The sequence below is a fragment of the Salmo trutta genome, chromosome 27 (assembly GCF_901001165.1).
Source record: "Salmo trutta chromosome 27, fSalTru1.1, whole genome shotgun sequence".
Taxonomy (NCBI): domain Eukaryota; kingdom Metazoa; phylum Chordata; class Actinopteri; order Salmoniformes; family Salmonidae; genus Salmo; species Salmo trutta.
The window spans coordinates 28,287,839-28,299,952 of record NC_042983.1 but is presented as its reverse complement, the minus strand read 5'-3'; positions in this window follow the sequence as shown (position 1 = coordinate 28,299,952).

Genomic DNA, 12,114 nt, shown 5'->3' with positions numbered 1-12,114 from the left:
GATGATGGCTCCGAAAGCCTTTTGGAGTGGGTCTGTGGACTTTTCCATGTGAATGTTAAAGTCACCAAAAATTAGAATATTATCTGCTATGACTACAAGATCCGAAAGGAATTCAGGGAACTCAGTAAGGAACACTGCATATGGCCCAGGAGGCCTGTAAACAGTAGCTATAAAAAGTGAGTGAGTCGGCTGCATAGATTTCATGACTAGAAGCTCAAAAGACGAAAACGTCATTGTTTTTTTTTTTGTAAACTGAAATTTGCTATCGTAGATGTTAGCAACACCTCCGCCTTTGCCGGATGCACGGGGGGTATGGTCACTAGTGTAACCAGGGGGTGAGGCCTCATTTAACACAGTAAATTCATCAGGCTTAAGCCATGTTTCAGTCAGGCCAATCACATCAACATTATGATCAGTGATTAGTTCATTGACTATAACTGCCTTGGAAGTGAGGGATCTAACATTAAGTAACCCAATTTTGAGATGTGAAGTATCACAATCTCTTTCAATAATGGCAGGAATGGAGGAGGTCTTTATACTAGTGAGATTACTAAAGCGAACACCGCCATTTTTAATTTTGCCCAACCTAGATCGAGGCACAGACACGGTCTCAATGGGGAAAGCTGAGCTGACTACGCTGACTGTGCTAATGGCAGACTCCACTAAGCTGGCAGGCAGGCCTGGCCTGCACCCTATTTCATTGTGGAGCTAGAGGAGTTAGAGCCCTGTCTATGTTCGTAGATAAGATGAGAGCACCCCTCCAGCTAGGACGGAGTCCGTCACTCCTCAACAGGCCAGGCCTGGCCTGAGCACACACTGTCGGCTTTGAGTGGTTCTCTCAGATTGTTCATGTAGGAAACACTCACTGGAAGCTGTTCCATGATGGCATCCACATAGATATTTGTGCTCTCCATGAGCTCATTTTCTGTAGCAGTAGCTTTGGCTTCGACTGGCGCACATGACAGGGTGTCTGCAGTCCACAGACTCTTTCCAGGGACATGAGCAATAGTGTAAGAATATCTCATCCTATCTCATAAGTCTCATCCTGAAGAACTGCATTCAAGGGGGAAGAATGTCTAAGGGTTGGTTCTCCAGAAAGTTCAGGAGAGGTTTGTGATCTGTTTCCAACTGAATGTGTTGACCAATGAGAAAGCCCCAGAGCTTCTTTTTCCACTTGAGCATATCTCTGCTCGGTTGGTGTGAGAGACCGGGAACAGTAGGCGACAGGTCTCCATTCCTCATTTCACTTCTGCAGCAGTACTCCTCTTTGTCCGTAGAAAGAAGTATCAGCTGACACCTTGAGCTCTTTGTTTGGGTCGTACAGGGCTAACACGGGTGTGGATGTTAGCTCCTCCTTCCGCTCTTTGAAGGCTCTGACTTGGTCGGTCCCCCAGTACCAGTGATTTTTCTTTGAGAGTAGGTCTCTGAGAGGTTTGTCCTTTTCAGCTAACTGGGGGATGAACTTTTCCAGCTGGTTCACCATTCCTAGGAAACTCTGCAATTTGCTGATGTTGGATGGCTCTGCCAACTCCTTGACAGCCTCTGTATTTGTCGGGTCAGGCTGTACTCACTTCCTGCTTTGACAGTTCACATTTGTCTATGTTTGGAGTTAAGCCGGCATTTTCCATCTTCTGAAATGCAGCATGAAGTCTTGCATCATGCTCCTCCTGTGTTTGGCCCCAGACTAACACATCATCCATGTAACAGACCACACCTTCCAGGCCTTCAGTGACCTCTGTCACCATTCTGTTCTGGAAGTGTTCAGGCACTGAAGCGATGCCGAAAGGCAGGCAGTTGAAGTAGTAATGTCAGATATATATACTGCTCAAAAAATAAAGGGAACACTTAAACAACACAATGTAACTCCAAGTCAATCACACTTCTGTGAAATCAAACTGTCCACTTAGGAAGCAACACTGATTGACAATACATTTCACATGCTGTTGTGCAAAGGGAATAGACAACAGGTGGAAATTATAGGCAATTAGCAAGACACCGCCAATAAAGGAGTGGTTCTGCATGCCCAGGCGTTGTAGGGAGGTCATACAGGCACGTGGAGGCCACACACACTACTGAGCCTCATTTTGACTTGTTTTAAGGACATTACATCAAAGTTGGATCAGCCTGTAGTGTGGTTTTCCACTTTACTTTTGAGTGTGACTCCAAATCCAGACCTCCATGGGTTGATAAATTGGATTTCCATTGATTATTTTTGTGTGATTTTGTTGTCAGCACATTCAACTATGTAATGAAGAAAGTAATTAATAAGATTATTTCATTCATTCAGATCTAGGATGTGTTATTTTAGTGTTCCCTTTATTTTTTGAGCAGTGTATAAATATACTTAGGTATCAAAGGTAAATGGAATTGCTAAAATGTTCTTCAGTATCAAAAGTAAAAGTAATATTATGAATAATTTCAAATTCCTTATATTAAGCAAACGAGACGGCACAATGTTCTTGATTTGTTTTTATTGACGGATAGCCAGGGGTACACTCCAACACTCAGACATAATTTACAAACAAAGCATTTGTGTTTAATGAGTCTGCCAGATCAGAGGCAGTAGGGATGACCAGGGATGTTCTCTTGATACTGTAAGTGTGTGAATTTGACCACATTCCTGTCAGAATGTAATGAGTACTTTTGGGTGTCAGGGAAAATTTATGGCATAAAAAGTACATTATATTTCATTAGGAATATAGTGAAGTAAAAGTTGCCAAAAAAGTAAATTGTCTAGTATAGTACAGATACCCCCAAAAAACGACTTAAGTAGTACTTTAAAATATTTTTTATTGAGTACTTTAAACCACTGCACCTCAGCCAGGCAGACGTGGATTTAAATAATTATTGTTGTCAAAAAATGGATGGAAAGTGCTGCTAGGGTACACTAGGAGATCTACAAATCTCAGATCCCCCCCACCTCTCTCTCTGCTCTCTCTCACAAACATCCCATTTTAATCTCATCCAAATCATCTTGGCTTCTGGACTCTATCCACACATTTCAAGGCTGTGTTGAAACAATGACTGGTAAATGTTCCGAGACTAGCTCAGTTAATCCCTACCATTTGTGACAATGAGTCGTCATAATGCTGCATCAAATGTACATGATCTTAGGGGCATTGGAAAACACAATGTAAGTGATTTAATTTATGTACCCCTAATTGCACCAAATACATCTGTTTATCCTACAGCTACTGTAAGCAGTAATCATGACCCTATAAACCAGAGTTACACTGTTAGCACTGAGGCGGTGTGCCATAGTAGGAAGACCACTTTATGCTTATCACCCTGCACTATCAGCTCCAATGTAAATAACATGAGTCAGTCTACCTCTGACATAATGTCTAGCAACATTGGGCTATTGTGTTGATATAGCATCAAGGCTCTTTTTCCGCCCCTCAGGTATGGCCGTGTTGAGTTTGAGCACTTCCTGGGCGGCCTCATCACCACACTCACAACTACGATGCACTCTACACAGAGAGCAGAGTCACCCTCTACATTAATACAATTTAGCAATTACAGTTAAGTGCCTTGCTCAAGGGCACATCAATTGATTTTTCACCTTGTTGACTAAGGGATTCAAACCAGCAACCTTTCAGTTACTGGCCCAATGCGCTTAACCACTAAGCTACCTGCTGCCCTCTACACACCTGTCAACCTAGAACATAATTCCCCATGGCCAAGTCAAGTCCTTTGTCTGAGAAACACACATCTGCATTTTTTTCAGTAATATTAAATAATCACATATGTGACCCACCGCCTCAATTTGGTCTTTTGTAGCAAAATTTCTATAAAAGTAGAGACTCAGAGCTACAAAATGATATATCATACAGTGCAGTTGAGGAACAATGGGAAAGTAATTCTGCTTAGAAAGTTGATAAACTTGTAACCCAACTTTTGAGAAAATGGCCCTTGAATATTTTGGTACACCTACAGGACAGCTCTTCCTTGTCTACACCTATTCATTATCGTTCACACCCTCTGAAGCCCCACCCATCTCTTTAAGGATTCACATGAGGCAGACAGAGTGAGTAAACATCCAAGGATTTCAAGACTAAAAGTGGTGAAAGTAGTAGCCTACAATCAGGAAAAACTCCAGAAAAAAATACACTTAACCTAGTCCTTGGCATATATCCTAATCTGACTTTGAAAGTGTCCAGATAAAAATATTGTATAAATATTAGATGATGCTTACTCAGACACTTGTCTAAATTAATGGGTCATGTGAAAGAAACGCTATAACCACCCCCCAGCCACATCTAGCTAAACTGATGGGTCACTATTGTCTAGACATGTACACATGTTCATGAAATACAATAGATGGCCGTAATCACCCCAGACACACCTGGCTAACATGTTGGGTCTGTGGTGGCTAATTTCTGCATTACCAAATGAGGAGAGTTACAAACTTCACACACCAGTCAGAGTTATACTTAAAACTACATCTTTAATAATTAAGATGCTTTTGCAAAAGCACTTTGACTTTCAATGATGCGCTATCTCTAATGAACCATTGCAAAGTGACTACACAAAAGTACAAAGATCTTTTATAGCTAAGATACACCCCTCTCAACGTACATTGCGAACCACAGATACATAGGATTTGTCACAAGGTTAATTTTTGTATGAAAGATATTTAGAAAACATATCAGACAGCAACTGCTGTATCAACAGTGTTCATTGTATAGACCAGTGTCTGGTCCTCCTACTCCAAACAGGAACCGTCTGTCCCTGGTACGGTATAGAACAGAACCATTAGCTCATGTCCTCTGGAATGCTCTTTAGGCGTTATTATCAAAAGACATCGTAAATCTCCTATGTCAGTGCTTAAATATAAAAAAATAATAAAACACCTGGAAACCATGTGCTTGTTGTATTTGATACCATTCCACCAATTCTGCTCCAGTCATTGACCTGTTGGGGCTAGGTGGCAGTATTTGCACGGTCGGATAAAAAACGTACTCGATTTAAACTGGTTACTACTCTTGCCGAGAAACGAGAATATGCATATAATTAGTAGATTTGGATAGAAAACACTCTAAAGTTTCTAAAACTGTTTGAATGGTGTCTGTGAGTATAACAGAACTCATTTGGCAAGCCAAAACCTGAGAAGATTCCATACAGGAAGTGCCCTGTCTGAGAATTTGTCCTTCTGTTGCATCTCTATCGAAAATACAGCATCTGTGCTGTAACGTGACACTTTCTAAGGCTCCCACTGGCTCTCTAAAGCCACCAGAAAGTGGAATGGGGTGTCTGCTGTCTCTGGGCAAAGATTTGTATTTCGCGCCACACGATTCCACTGGCTGTTGACTAGGGTGGGACCTAGCCCATAGAAGATAACTTAATCCCGTTCTCCCCAATTAAAGTGCCACCAACCTCCTGTGATGGTAGACCAATCTAAACTTATCTCTCGGCATGTCCAGCCCAGCCATTACCTCAGACAATCATGGCTAGCGGGAATGTTTCTCTCTTGTAAACACATTTACAGAGTGAGGTTCTCAGCCTTTTACCTCCGCTTGGAGGAGACGTTTCTACTTAAGAAGACGAGATTCTATGAAACCCAATGACCTCTGGGGTGGTCTGTTATGTAAGCGAGCGAAACAAAAACTCCTTGACTAAACTCGGATCTACAGGCACTCAGACTGTGTGAAACCAGCTGAACCCAGAAATGTGCTCAAAACTGAGACCCAGCAAAGATGCCTGGGTAATGTCTCCTTTGCAGCTCACCTATTTTGTCGCCGGTGACATTTGTCTGAGTCAGGTAACTGACTAAATTACAATTAGCCACACAGGAGTGTCGTGACGTTGTATTAGTTAATGTGACGACTGTTGCTCATGGAATGATTAACGGTTTATAATTGCGTGATTAAATGAATCAAGCAATTAATCAAGCAATTATTAAGAGCAAGGCCTAGATTTTACTCAAATCCAATTTTAGACAACTAACTTCACATTTCATCTTTACCAAAACATTCTCTTTGATTTGGATATTTTCCACACAACGTACAATGTATAAACATCAGGCATATACTGGGAAAACTCTCAAAGGTACAATGTTTTCATAATAACGTCATCTGTTAACCTTTAATAACAAAACAAAAATGACATACATTTTCATATTCCATCTCTCGTCATGACCACCATTGTGGCTGACGGAAACCATTGTTCCAAAGTCCCTTTATTGCATGTTTAATGTTCTGAGGCCAGTTCTCCATTGTGAGGACAAAGGAATTTTGCCTGTGGCCTAAGATTTATCATGGGTGTGAGGGGTCATAAAACCCCCACATCCTCATACCCCTAGATCTCTCCTCCTCTGTTGGGGGTTGAGAGATAATCTGTAGGGTTGTGGTCTCCTGTAACCTGACCTGATCAGGACAGTCATGACAGTCCCCCTCTGGTAGGTTCAACTTGGAAGGATTCTGCATGTTGCAACCCACCATAAGAATGACCATCGGATGTTCTGGTTTGTGGATCATCATAGCAGCCCCCCCCCCGGTGGTTCACCCTGGTAGGATTTCCGCAGGCTGCGGATCACCACCAGAATGGACCTGGGAGGTCCGGCAGTGGCTCTGTGTTCCATCCCGTCGTCCGGTTATCCCGGCTAGTGGACCTAGGCAGTAACTTGGCAGACGTTAATAACGCACAACACTCAGGCAATACATCATTACATTTCCCCCCCAAACGAGCGGCGTTTTGGCTCTACTGCTTCCTAAGTGTCAAAGGAAATGAAATGAAAAATTGGAGTAGAAACATGAATGTATACAAAATGTGTCTACCACACCTTAATCATCTAATATAGACTATGTTCTATATATGTCCAAGGTCTTGGCTAAATGGCTCTATCATGGCATTGTCTTTAATGTCATGTCTAGGGTGATCCTACTTGCAGGTGGGTAGTTAAGGCACTTGGAAAAACTTGGCCACTGAAGGCCAAAGCTTACATCGGGGACATTACTGGGCTGACCAAGCGAGTTCGGGAGAGGAGGCTGGGACTGGGCCCCCCAAGGGATCCGAATCCATTGCCAACTTTCCAAAAATCGGGATCGCATCCGTCCCACGGGTGATCCTAGTATAAGACCTCATTAGGTCTTCCATTGCACGTGTGCGCCTGTGTACGTAGTAGGTGCACACGCCAAGGGAAAAAAGACCAAGGATCATAGTAACAGTCAGGATACTGTCCGGCACCGTCCAAGAGCGGGCGACAGACCAATCTTTTTGTTTTGGTCTGTAGTCAGTCGGGTCGACTAAAAGTGCCTCATCCAGTACGCTAAGATCAACAGTCATGGGTCCCTCGTACTGGATTTGGTATTGAATGGCTTGTGGTAACTCAAGGGAACGTTTAGCAAAAGCGTCCGGCATTTCAATCTCTGTGTCTATCCTGTCGTCGGGAAGTTGGTATAGAGCGAGGTCGTCTATGTGAATAATCGCCCCCTCTGGTACCTTAAAAAAACTGTCTGGTTGGGGAGGTTCAATTGGGTGATGGAGTCATGGCATTCGTAAGTCATAGTGGCGGACGCGAACGGTGTGTTGACCAACCATCGGTTCCCTACCACCTCCACTTGTGTGGTGGTGGCCCCATCCCTGGCTGTTAGTTTGGCTTTACAGCGTTCTTCGCTGGTGATAGCTTTAATACCACAACGATGCTCAGTGTTATCCCTGACAAACGGTTTGCTAGGACAGAGGTAGTGGACATCTTTGGTTAGAGTACACATTAGCAGGTTAGGGGTGAGATAGAAATCTGGGTTGTTTTCCTGGTAAACTACAACTGGGGGCGTGGCAATCTTTACGTGGGTACTGTCGCGCCAAAACCCTACATTGAGAACCGTTTTCAATCTATAGATATTCTCCAGTTCAACCGGCAGCGTCAGTAGAAAACCCACTTCATTACGATCAACATCAACGTGTATTGGGATGGCCGACCCCAGACTATAGGCCAAATGTGACTGTAACGGCCTTATCGTGGTTGAAGTAGCTGAGGTCAATATGTCGTGCACCATTGAGAGGGGCGCTAGATATGAGGGGATTCTTTTCATGGCCAAGTGGTCCATAGAAGAGCTAACTTCATGGAGAAAATCCTCCAGTAACAATCATACCAATTGGACATGGGCATAGTCATGGTTCATGACCTCTGCTAGCTTTCCTACAGACAGGATAGTTTTGTTCAGGAGAGTAGTGTGTGTGTTGATCACCAGAATAGTGTCCTGGAGAGACTTTCCCACATGTTGCAACCTGAGGGCCTGTGCCTTCATCTGCTGATGGATACGTGGCATCTCTTCCATAATCTCCCTAACATTCCTCTTGACTGTGGCTAGACTGACTGTGTTGACGGCAGTGGTACCTAGGGCAAATAGTGACCCTACGGCTGCCCCTATCGATAGTAGCGCCCCGACGAATCGTTTTTCTCGCCTGGGCTCGGCTAGTTCTGACTGGGTTACTGTGAACTTTTGGAGTTGGGCCAACATATGGGCAGTGTCTAGCTGGGCGTGCTTAATTGCCTGGCTGGTCCAGTCAGCCCCAGCCCAACTCAAATGTGCCGCAGGTGGAATGTGTTGGCGGTACACATTCTCTGCATCTAGGCGGACATATACCATCTGCGTGTGTACTCTCCAGTTAGTTATGAGGAGTCCTGGATTGTCGCGGAGAACGATTCCTGTAGGGGGTCCGTTCGTGATTACGTCTGCTGGGTTGGTTTTGACCAGGGTGCAGAGTGTCAGGATTATCCAAAGGAACTCCATCCTACAGAAACGCATAATCAGAGATTGTTGGATTATTTCAGTTATTTGTAAACAAAAATGTTTTGACCACTATTTTTCTGGTTTTCTTATTTTGAAACAGTACAGCGCAGGGCGATATCAATAGTGACAACAGATGTATATCTGGTAGCTGGGAAGAGAATAAAAGATATTAGGTGCAACATACTGATCTCCTGGAAGGGATCAGCTGAGGGTACTAAAGAATTTTCTTAGTACCTCTGGCTTTGCTAGGGTTTAATCTATTCGGTGCTGGCTAGCACCCCTTCTATTCCCATGGGGGGAGTGTACAACTTGATTTGGTTCCGGTGGACCCACTTTAATGTGTTGTTTTGTCGACCTTTGCTGATTTTGATCTGGTAAGCTACAGGTGATAGCTTCACCGCAATCTCGTGTGGCCCCGTCCAGTGGGGCAGGAACTTTGTTGCGACGCCCGCAGGTTTGGTGTATATGTAGTACCACACCTTATCCCCGACCTCGAACACCTGGTGTGAGGCTTTTTTGTCGTAATAGGTCTTGTCACCTTCTGCACTTCTTTCCAACTGTCCTTGAGCATACGCAAAGGTAGTCTGGAGATGGGTCCGCAAGTCGGTCACGTATTGATGAGCCGTGTAGGCGGTGGCTGCGGCGACATCTCCCGGTTGGTACAGGAGATGCAGTGGAAGTGTCATTTGCCGGCCCGTCATCATCTCGAAGGGTGTTATTCCCGTAGACCTGTTGCGTGTGGCTCTGATCTCCATCAGTACCAATGGGAGTTTGAGGTCCCAATCTTTGTGGTTGGCTGCCACATATTTCTTCAAGATTCTGACGATTGTTTGGTTCCTTTCTACCCTCCCCGAGCTCCTAGGGTGGTATGCAATGTGGAGTTTAGCTTTGACTCCCAGAATCCTCCACAGTTCGGTCATTACAGCTGCTGAAAAGTGGGTTCCTCTGTCGCTGTCCACGGTTTCTCCTGGCAGGCCGAAAAGACTGAAAACGTGGTTTAGCAAAAGAACGGCTGTGGTTTCCGCTGTGTCATTGGTCGCCGGCAGGCACTCCACCCACTTTGAATGCGCAAGTCACTGTGAGGAGATACTTGTTGCCTCTGGCCGTCCTGGCAACTGGGCAGACCCAGTCGATCTGGATCGAGCTCCAGGGGTAAGACACACCCTTGCGTTGCAGGGGTGCTCTGTGAAGTGGCTTGGAGGGTTGAAAGTGGCAGCAAACTAGACACCCCCTCACGTATCGTGCCACGTCTTGTTCCATGTGAGGCCAGTAGGCCACCTGTCGCAATGTTTCACATGTAGCCTTGACCCCCCTATGGCCTCCACATGGCTCGTCGTGGACATGGGCTATCATTATCCGCCTCTGTGTTTTAGGAACCACCCACATTCGAGCGGTGTCGGTTTCTGAAACATACACCAGTAGGTCATCTACAAGTGTGAGGTGCAGTTTAGTTGTGTACAGTGAACGCAAGTCGTGTGAACCTGGCAAAGCCAGTTCGGACACTGGGTGGTTGACAGGATCCGACAGGAACGCCATCAAAGTGGCGAGGGACTCGTCTTGGTGTTGCATTGCTACCAGGTCACCATTCAGGAATGAATGCGTTAGCAACACAGTATGTTCGTGCGAAGACGTTTTCCGTAGGCTACATTGCTACGCGTTACCGGAGACACCATAGCTTCCTCAGTGTTTTTTTCGTCTCAAGCATCAAACACCCAAGGGGTGCCGTGAATTGCACCGGATTTCGCCATGCTGTCGGCATGGTCGTTGCCAAGTTTGTCACGACCAGGTGATTTGGAGTGTTCCTTGACTTTCTTACAATACACCTGTATGTCACGTTTGGTGATGAGGTCATCACAAGCTAGAATGAGCTCTTTGTTTTCAACCTCTTTACCACTTGAAGTAGTCATGTGCTTTTGTTTCCAAAACAGCAAGTGGCATAAGAAGGTGCGTCTCGCAGTAGTTTGAGTCGGTGCAGATCGCCAGTTCTGGCAATTCGTGTTTCACCGCCGTTTGCAGGGTGATCAGCACGCCAGCCACTTCTGCAAACTGGCTGGTCTTGTTGCCAAGCTGAAATTGAAGTGGTTTGCACGAAATGTCGTTGTGCCATACCAATCCCACCCCAGCTTGCAAGTGGTCTAGATGGTGGTAAGAACAGCCATCTACAAATGTCATCGGCATGTCGAGACACACGTTCTCTTCGAAGTAGTGATGGTTCGAAGGCAATGGCGGAGCGATGTCATGCGGGGGTGGTGCGGAGTCGGTTTCATCGTCACCACAGTGTTGACACACCGCCAAAGCACTGCCCAAAGGCAGGTTTTTCGCTTTTGCGTTGTTGATTACTACATCATGGCTCTGCAGCGTCATGAGCCAAGCCGCTATCCTGCTATTGTGTACAGCACCCTCACGGATTCGTTGGCTTTTCAGAAAAGTCACAGGCTGGTGACATGTTTCTATGATCACCTTTTGTCCGCCGACATAACTGGTGAAGTGTTTGATTGCCCAGACTGTCGACAGCAGCGGTTTTTTCGCAGTCTGAGTATTTGTGTTCAGCAGGGTTGAGTGTTTTGCTCGCGTAAGCAACCACGCGTTTGTCTTGGTCATATTTTTGGTACAGCCTAGCGCTAAGGCAGTGCTCTGAGAAACCGACTTCCAAAAATAATGTCTTGTCTTTGTTGGGGTATACCAGGCAGGGTGCCTCGCAAAGCAGGTTTTTCAAGAAAGCCACAGCTTCGTTGTTAGTGGCATCCCAAACGAATGGCGTGTCTTTCTGAAGAAGACAAGTCAACGGTTTTGACAAGTCGGTGTAGTTTTCGATGAATTGACGGGAGTAATTACATACTCCCAAGAAGCTGCACACCTCGTGAAGGTTTGTAGGTTTTTTGAAGTTGCGGAATGCTTGGATTCTGTTAGACTGTGGCAGGATGCCCTCGGCACCCACCAGAAGCCCAACGGAGTTTACCTTGGTCCTGCAACATTGTCCTTTCATGATGGCCAACTTAGCTCCTGCAGTCCCGAGTTGGGTGGGAACGTGGTTCATTTAATTTAGGTGATGTGACCAAGTCTCACTTCTCATGAGAACGTCGTCCACGTAAATGATCGTCCCCCTAGAGGCTGCGTCGGGCATTGCCTTGTGCAGGAAGATGTTGAACTCTGAGGGGGAGTTCGCATACCCGAATGGGCAACGATTGAACGTAAAGAGCTTGTTCGAGAAAGAGAAAGCCAACTTGTGTTGGTCATGAGGGTCGACTGTCATGGTCCAGAAACCATTCGCCACGTCGACGGTGGAGAAGTACTTGGCGTTTGCCACCTTTGGCGACTCTTGGTCGAGCTGTGTCATTGGCCAATGAGACAACATAACCAGTTTGTTGAGTTGTCTATA